This window comes from Zingiber officinale, chromosome 1B (assembly GCF_018446385.1).
Source record: "Zingiber officinale cultivar Zhangliang chromosome 1B, Zo_v1.1, whole genome shotgun sequence".
Taxonomy (NCBI): domain Eukaryota; kingdom Viridiplantae; phylum Streptophyta; class Magnoliopsida; order Zingiberales; family Zingiberaceae; genus Zingiber; species Zingiber officinale.
In genome coordinates this window covers 122,692,987-122,702,479 of record NC_055986.1, presented here as the reverse complement: position 1 = coordinate 122,702,479, position 9,493 = coordinate 122,692,987, and positions in this window count along the sequence as shown.

Below are 9,493 nucleotides of genomic sequence, written 5' to 3'. Positions count from 1 at the left end.
CTACTTCTCTTGGAGAATTGATGGTGGCCGAATCTAGCTTGGAGAAGAAGGAGCTTGGTGGTTCTCGTCTCGAAAGATCGTTGCCCACACAACGTCCGAGATTAAAAGAGGAATACGGTAGAAGATCAAGAGGTTATTTGCTTACAAAGAAATGTATAATTAGTAATTGTTTTCCGCATCATACTAGTTTTCTTTGTATAGTTATTTTTGAAAATACCAAACACAAGAGGCATATGATTATAGAGTTTTCGAATTTGTTTCGAATTTATGTTTCTTTTGTTTTATTTTTCGAATTTGTGATTCGATTGTTCTTTTTGATTAAACCTAGAGTTATATAAGGAAATTAAATATTAGCTTTCCTTAAAAAGCTTTGTCTATGCGATGGTGGATGCTCCCATACCCAAGAAGGCCATATGCCTCACCATGCAGTTCTAGAAGCCAATTTTAGAAATTAATATTTAATTAATAGTGTTAAGATACGCTTGTGATCCAAGTCTAAACCATTAAGAACAGATAAGTTAAATTTGGAATCAATAATGTTAAGTTCCGTTTGCAATTCCTAATTTAACTTCTAAAGAACACAATAGGTTGTTTAGGAAAGGTTCGACACTTGTACAAAAATTTTGTACAGTGGAACTGGTACGATCTTCCTAGGACCAACCAACAGCATACTGCTTATCTCCTCGCAAGAAGAGCGAATGCAGTTGTCCATTCGACTAGAATACCGGGCCACTAATAACGAAGCCAAGTACGAAGCGCTTATAGCAGGCCTACAAGCCGCTCGACATGTCGGCGCCAGCAAGGTTCTGATCCACTATGATTCTCAATTAGCCGCTCAACAGTTGACTAGAGCATTCGAGATCAGCAACGCGTGACTCAAGCTGTACGCCTAAGCCTTCGAAAAGCTAAAGACCAACTTTCAAGAGATAATCATCCAGAAGATCCCCCGAACGGAGAACCAAGTGGTGGATGAGCTAGCCGAACTGGCAAGCTCACTCTCTCCAACCGTCATTGTACGACCGATCGAGCAAGTATCTTTGGTGGCGCACATCGATCGGATGGAGGGACTCACCTTCCCTAGTGATTGGAGGACAACGATAACAGAGTTTTTACGATCAGGAAACACGTCATCCGATCGGGAAGAAGTCCGCTTATTGAGAAGAAGAGCTGGTCGTTTCACCTTGATCGGGGATCATCTCTACAAGAAGGCTTTCTCTCGGCCTCTGCTTAAGTGCATTAGCTCGGAGGACATCGACTACATTTTGCAAGAGGTACATCAAAGCTCCTGTGGAGGACATCCGGGCGGCTGGTCGCTAGCAAGGAAGATTCTGTTTGCTGGATATTTTTGGCCTACCTTACAGGAAGACGCCGCTCGGACGGTGACCACTTGCCTGTCCTGCCAGAGGTACCATAACGTTTCACACCGACCCACTGAAGAAATGAAGGCTTCCACAGTATCATGCCCGTTTGATCAATGGGGTAAGGACATCGTGGGACCCTTCCCCATGGCGACAGGTCAGCGGAAGTTCTTGCTTGTCGTAGTGAATTATTTCTCCAAGTGGGTCGAAGCCGAGCCGCTGGCGAGAATAATCGAGCAGATGGTCCAAAAATTTATATGGCAGCACATCATTTGTCGGTTCGGGATTCCGCGTCGACTCGTCTCAGACAATGGTAGATAGTTCGCTGGGCAGAAACTCAAAGAATGGTGCGAGGGGTATGACATTCAGTAGGCCTTCACCTCCGTAGCATACCCACAGAGCAACGGACATGCTAAAGTCGCCAATCGGGAGATCTTGCGGATCTTGCGGGTTCGGCTTGACCACGTCGGAGGAAGTTGGATGGACGAGCTCCCCGGCTTGCTATGGGTAATCCGCACGACCCCTAAGGAAGGTACAAGAGTAACCCTATTCCACTTGGTGTATGGAGGCGAAGCGGTCGTCCCTATCGAGATCGGAGTCGAGTCCGACCGGATACAAAACTATGACAAAGACAACGTCAAGCGGAGGCTATTGGAGCTAGACCTGGTGGATGAGGCACGCGCTAAACCAGCCGTTCGATTGATGGCTTATAGGTAAAGAATGAGGTAGAACTACAATCGGAGGGTGATCCTGAGGTCGTTCCAGGTTGGCGACCTCGTATGGAAGAAGGTGAAGCCGGTCGGCGATGTCACCAAGTTGGAAGCCCCGTGGGTCGAGCCCTTCAAGGTCGTGGGGAAGCTCTGCTCGAGCGCATATTACCTGGAGGATGAGGATAAAAGGCAACTCGAACGTCCATGGAGCGCGAACCATCTCTAGTCGTACCGAGCCGAATGAGAGGTGCGCTAATGTAATTAATGTATTTTCCATATCCCTGCACTTGGGCGGCCACACTAGCGGCCCAACCTTTGTCCCTTGGGCGGCCACAATGGCGGCCCAATTGGCGACCCCTTATGTCGTCAACCGACGACCCTCGGCCGTGTGCCGTTACTCACAAGGACTTCCCACCCCTGGCCAGTGGATTTTTGCCTTCCCCAGAATTCGAACTCTAAACCTCCAGGATAAGTACTAGAGTTTATGAATCCTGGTAGCCAAGGCAAAAATCCACTGGCCAGGGGTGAGAAGTCCTTGTGAGTAACGACACACGGCCGAGGGTCGTCGATTGACGACATAAGGGGTCGCCAGTTGGGCCGCCATTGTGGTCGCCCAAGGGACCAAGGTTGGGCCGCCAGTTGGGCCGCTAGTGTGGCCGCCCAAGGGGCCGAGGGGTCGTGTCGTTACAATAAAAAGGCACCTTTTATTGTAAATGTAGGGTTGAAATCAAAAGTAAATGCTTGGCAAAATCTTTGCCGAACGACAACACCACCCGTTGAGTGGCGACGTTAAACCCAAGTCTCCACCGACGGTCGAGCGACGATCTTAAACTCCTGCCTTGAAGACCGTCGAGCGGCGACGTTAAACCCAGGTCTCCACCGACGGTCGAGCGGCGACCTTAAACTCATGCCTTGAAGACCGTCGAACGACGACGTTAAACCCATGTCTCCCTCGACGGTCAAACGGCGACCTTAAACTCCTGCCTTAGAAGACCGTCAAGCGGCGACGTTAAACTGAGGTTTCCACCGACGGTCGAGCGGTGACCTTAAACTCCTACCTTAGAAAACCGTCGAGCGGCGACGTTAAACCCAGGTCTCCACCAACGGTCGAGCAGCGATCTTAAACCCCAAAGGTAAGAACCTAATAGGTTCTCGTGGGTGAACGGAGGCTCAAACCAATCGAAGGATCATCCGTTCGGGATTACATACCTAATGACTACCCTCGAGCGGGGAGACGACGCAAACATGAAAAAAGGAAGTACTACAACAAACATGCATTGCATTAACAAAAAGGGCACCGCCGAGCGGCAGGGATGCATTCAAGACTTGCAAAATTTCTCTCTACAAACTCCTCGCTCACTCAATGTAGTCAAAAGGTTCGTCAAGTATAGAGTCGAGGAGCTGGATGCGGTCGACAACATTAGTAGGCAAGGCTTTAGGAAGATGGTCGTTCGCCTTCAGATGGGTGATCGTCGTGTCGATGGCCAATTCAAACGACTGGATGATCCGTGTGGTCACCTTCACAAGGAATTGGTCCGAGCGGAGGTATCCCTACTTCATGGCCGCGAAGCGGCTCGGCTCGGCGTCCTGGTAAGTCTTCAGGGCCGCGCAGGAGGCCTCCAGAGCCTCTTCAAGGCGCTTCACCTGACCTTGAAGTTCAGCCTCCCTAGCTGAACGACTGTCCCGCTCGGTGGCCAGAAAATCCTCCGCCTTCTTGAGCTTCTTGGCCACATTCCGAGCCTCCTGGTTCTTCAGCTCTAGGTCAGTTATGGCTCGGTAGCTCGATCTTGTGGTCGTAGGTTTTCACCTGAGTCTCAAGCCGACCCAACATGATGGCCTGATCGGCCGATTTCTTCCGCTCAGCCTCCAAGAGCTTAGTGGTCTTCTCCAGATCGGTCTACAACTGGGCGAGGGATGACCCTTGGGAGGAAGAGGCTCCCCCGGAGATCTTGAGCTTCTTCGGCTCCTCCTCCACCAAGGCCAGGCGGTTACACACCGCCACACTCTCCACCCAATACTGCATTCGAACGGAAGAATGTAAGTGTCGAACGAAGGTAAATCATGAATAGATAAAAAACTTACGTCGGTGACCATTTGTATGTGGCTATTGGCGAGCTGCCCAGAAAGCATTGTCGCAGCACACCCTCTGGCCTCCTCCCAAACCTTGGCGAGTCGCCTGTGAAAGTAGACCTGATGCTCGGGGGTATTAGGCTATTCGCTCGGCGCGAGCAAGTCATCGGTGGGCAAGTGTAGAATGACGGTGATGGACCGCCGCCCACTCGGCGCCGATTGAGAAGAAGTCGCAGGACCGGAGGTTTGTGCAGGCGGGACAGGGAGAACCGCGGATCACATGATGCACCGCCTAGTTGAAGGTAAAGTCGTGAGCGACTGGGCGACAATGGGATCCAGCGGGAGATCGTCCAAGGAAGGAGTACGACCGGAGGAAATGACTTCAACTGTTTCGGGAGCGGCTGGAGATGGAGTGCCTCCCCGCTCGGAAGCTTGCACGACCGAAGTGGCGGAGCGGGAGGGCATGCCCGTTCGACGTCTCTTCCAAAGATTAAGCGTCACCTCATCACCCGGAGACCCCGAGCCCTTAGTATGGACGGTAGGTGGCACTTCTGAGACTGGGCGCGGGTCAGCCACCCCTTCTACACTGGGCATCCATTCGGTGGTCCCCTCGCCCACAGTTGGGGTCTCCCCTAGTGTACCTTCCTGTGAGCCGACCGGGGTCAAGTCGAGCCTTTCCATCTCCTTTGCTGCAGCTGCTTCAATCTCAGCTTACTTGACCTTCATGATATCGGCTGCTCGGGAGCGCATCATGGTGTCGGTTGCAAAAGAAGGAAAGAATCAGTTAAACTCAAGAGGAAAAGGTCGAGAAATCTCCTACCTAAGCTGCTCGGGAGTTCGTTCGGGTTGGACTCAGCCCGAACATGTACATAACGTCCTCCAGCAGCAGCTTGTGGATGTTGAACTTCAGGCCCGCCAGCATGTTAGCTGCATGGAGGTATTCCGGTCGAGCCTTGTACTTCTTCAGATCTGGTTGAGGTGGGAGCTCGACCTGCCATTTGGTCCGGAAGCTCGGTCGTTCGAGGAATCGCAAGTAGAAAAAATAATCTTTCTAGTGTTTGTTTGAAGTGGTCATTTTGTCAAAAAAGACCAGACCGATCTAAGACTGGAAGAGGTAGGTCCCCAGTTCGGGCTGCTTAAGATAATAGATGAAGTGGAAGGCCTGAGGAGTTAAAAGAGATACTGTGCACCTTAAACAAGACCACTATGCCGCGCAAGAGGCGAAAGGAATTGGGGACTGTTGGTTGCTACTCGGAAAACCTAATGGTTCCACCGTACAAAAATTTTGTACAAAGGTCTGAACCTTTTCCTAGCTACCATGTGTTCTTTTAAATTAAACTTGGATCGCCTGCGGAACTTAACACGTTTGATCCAAAGTTTAATCTATTTGTTCTTTTAGGTTTAGACTTGGATCTCCTGCGGAACTTAACACGTTCGATCCAAATCACCTAGGTTATTAATTCCATTAAATATTAATTTCCTAAATTGGCTTCCAGGACTGCATGGCGAGGCACATGGCCTTCTTGGATATGGGAACAACCACCACCGCCTAGACAAAGCCTTTTAAGGAAAGCTAATATTTAATTTCCTTAAATAACTTTAGGTCAACCGAAAAGAACAATCAAATCACAAGGAAAAGAAAAACAAAGAACACAACATCGAAAATAAATTCGAAATACTAGAATCGCATGCCTCTTGTATTTGGTATTTTTTACATGAAGATAAAATTAGTATGATGCGGAAATAAAATACTAGTATACCTTTTCTTTTGCAAGCAAAAACCTCTAGGTCTTCTACCATATTCCTCTTCTGACCTCAGACGTTGTGTGAGCAACGATCTTCCGAGATGAGAAACCACCAAAGCACCTTCTTCTCCTCCTTGCAAGGTTCGGCCACAAACAAGAGCTCCTCCAAGGATGAAGAGAAAACACCACCAATGCTCCAAGGGATGCAAGCTTTCTCTCCTTCTTCTCCAAGCTAGAATCCGGCCACCACTTGATCTCCAAGAAGATGAGAGGTTCGGCCACAAGGATGGAGAGAAGAGAAAGGATGAGGCCGGCCACACCAAAGAAGAAAAGAGGGAGAAGAATAATAAAAGTTGTGTGTCATGAGGGCACCCCAACCCCCTCTTTTATAATTCTTAGCTTTGGTAAATAAGGAAATTTAATTACAATAAAATTTCCTTAATTTTCCTTGACATGAATAAATTAAGAAAAATTAAACAAAATTTCCTAAACATTCACGTCTTGGCCGGCCACATCAACAAGAGCAAACAAGACCATTTCAATCAACAATTAAAATTCCTTATTTGTCTTTGAAAATTTTAAAAAATAAAATTTTCCTTTAAAATCCCTTCATGGTTGATAAAAAGAAAATTTTTATAATTTTAATTTTTCTACATGCGAATAATTTATGAAGAAGAAAAATAAAATATCTTTCCAATTTACAAATAAGGAAAGAGATCTAATCTCTTTCTTTAATCTTTTATAGATTCTTTTTAAAGAGATATTTTAATTTTTAATCTCTGTAATAAATTATATCTTTCACATAAGAAAATTTTAAAATTAAAATTCTTTTTAATTTAATGGGGGTCGGCCACCTAAGCTTGGGTTCAAGCTAGGGTCGGCCACCCATGAACCAAGGCTTGGACGACCCTAGCTTGATCCACAAGCTAGCTTGGACAGCCCCTATATCATGGGTATGAAGGTGGGTATAGGTGGGTATAGTACTCTATAAATAAGAGGCTACGATAGGGACCGAGAGGAGGAATTGGTTTTGGTCTCCCGATAAAATTAAGCATCCCGTGTTCGCCCCGAACACACAACTTAATTTTATCAATAATAATTCATTCCACTAGAGAACTATTATTGAACTACCACACCAATCCCAAATTACATTTTTTGGGCTCCTTCTTATTATGAGTGTGTTAGTCTCCCTGTGTTTAAGATGTCAAATGTCCACTAATTAAGTGAGTTACTGACAACTCATTTAATTAGTATCTTAGTCCAAGAATAGTACCACTCAACCTTATCGTCATGTCGGACTAAGTCCACCTGCAGGGTTTAACATGACAATCCTTATGAGCTCATCTTGGGGACATTATCAACCTAGATCACTAGGACACAGTTTCCTTTTATAATCAACAACACACACTATAAGTGATATCATTTCCCAACTTATCGGGCTTATTGATTTATCGAACTAAATCTCACCCATTGATAAATTAAAGAAATAAATATCAAATATATGTGCTTGTTATTATATTAGGATTAAGAGCACACACTTCCATAATAACTAAGGTCTTTGTTCCTTTATAAAGTCAGTATAAAAGAAACGACCTCTAATGGTTCTACTCAATACACTCTAAGTGTACTAGTGTAATTATATAGTTAAGATAAACAAATTTCTAATTACACTACGACCTTTCAATGGTTTGTTCCTTTCCATTTTGGTCGTGAGCTACTGTTTATAATTTATCAGGTACTGATAACATCATCTTCTGTATGTGACACTACATACTATGTTATCTACAATATAAATTAATTGAACAACTACAAACAAATATAGATAATTTGAGCAAATGTGATTCTTTATTCAAAATAAATGTTTACAAAAGCTTAGGCTTTCAGTATACACTCTAACAATTTCCCACTTATACTAATGACTAAGCTGCCATATCTTCTGCCATACATCTGATTCTCATTCCCTCCACATGCCGATCGAAAGCTTTTACCGGAAGGGCCTTAGTGAAAGGATCTGCCAGGTTATCTGCTGATGCAATCTTAGTGATGGCAACTTCTCCTCGCTTCACGATATCTCGTATCAGGTGGTACTTGCGCTCTATATGTTTACTTGCCTTATGGGCTCGTGGTTCCTTCGAGTTTGCAACTGCACCGCTATTATCACAATAAATTATGATGATTTTGGGCAAACCAGGAATCACATCTAAGTCCATTAGAAAGTTCCTGAGCCATACTGTTTCTTTAGCTGCCTCAGAGGCTACTACATACTCAGCTTCCATGGTTGAGTCCGAAATGCATTTCTGCTTAACACTCCTCCATGCAATGGCTCCACCTCCTAAAGTAAACACATAGCAAGATGTAGACTTACTGTTGTCCCTATCTGATTGGAAATCTGAATCTGTGTAACCCACAGGGAGCAAATCGTCTGCTTGGTAAACTAGCATATAATCTTTAGTCCTTCTCAGGTACTTTAATATATGCTTTACCGTAGTCCAATGTCCTTGTCCAGGGTTACTCTGATATCTGCTAACCATGCCCACGGCAAAACAGATATCAGGTCTCGTACATAGCATTGCATACATTAGGCTTCCTACAGCCGAAGCATAATGAACTGCTTTCATGTCCTCTATCTCCTTTGATGTCTTCGGAGACATCTCTTTAGATAGAACTATTCCATGCCTAAAAGGTAAGAAACCTTTCTTGGAATCCTGCATGCTAAAACGAGCAAGGATTGTATCTATATATGAAGCTTGGGACAGACACAACATTCTTTTCTTACGATCCCTTATAACTTTGATCCCAAGAATGTGTGCACATTCTCCTAAATCTTTCATATCAAATTGTTTGGACAACCATACCCTTACGTCCGATAATATCTTGACATTGTTGCCAATTAACAAAATATCATCTACGTATAGTACAAGAAATACCACCACGTTTCCGTTACACTTCTTGTATACACAAGACTCATCCGGACACTGAATAAATCCATATGACTGGATCACTTCATTAAACCGGATGTTCCAAGACCTTGAAGCTTACTTCAGTCCATAAATGGACCGATTGAGCTTGCACACTAGATGCTCTTTGCCTTTTTCAATGAACCCTTCTGGTTACTTCATATGGATGTTCTCTTCAAGAATTCCATTAAGGAAAGTTGTCTTGACATCCATTGTCAAATCTCATAATCCATATGAGCAGCAATGGATAAGAGTATCCGGATAGACTTAAGCATGGCTACCGGTGAAAAGGTCTCCTCATAATCGATTCCCTCTTTCTGAGTGTACCCTTTCGCAACAAGCCTAACTTTGAAGGTTTCTACCTTCCCGTCTGTCCCTCTTTTCCTTTTGTAAATCCACTCAGAATTCATTACTTTTGCCAAGATACTGCATCTATATCTTGGAGTGCTTCGTAATATGTTCGGGGATCAGGTTCATGTTTACCCGGGATTAAATTCGAAGACTCTCCCAAAAACATGAATCTATCAGGTTGCCTTACAACCCTCCCACTACGACGAGACACTGTCTATGGTTATGTATCATGTGTGACACATGTTGCAGTCTCTTGTGGTACTTCATCTTGTACTGTTGGTACTAAGGTAGACGTGTCCTCT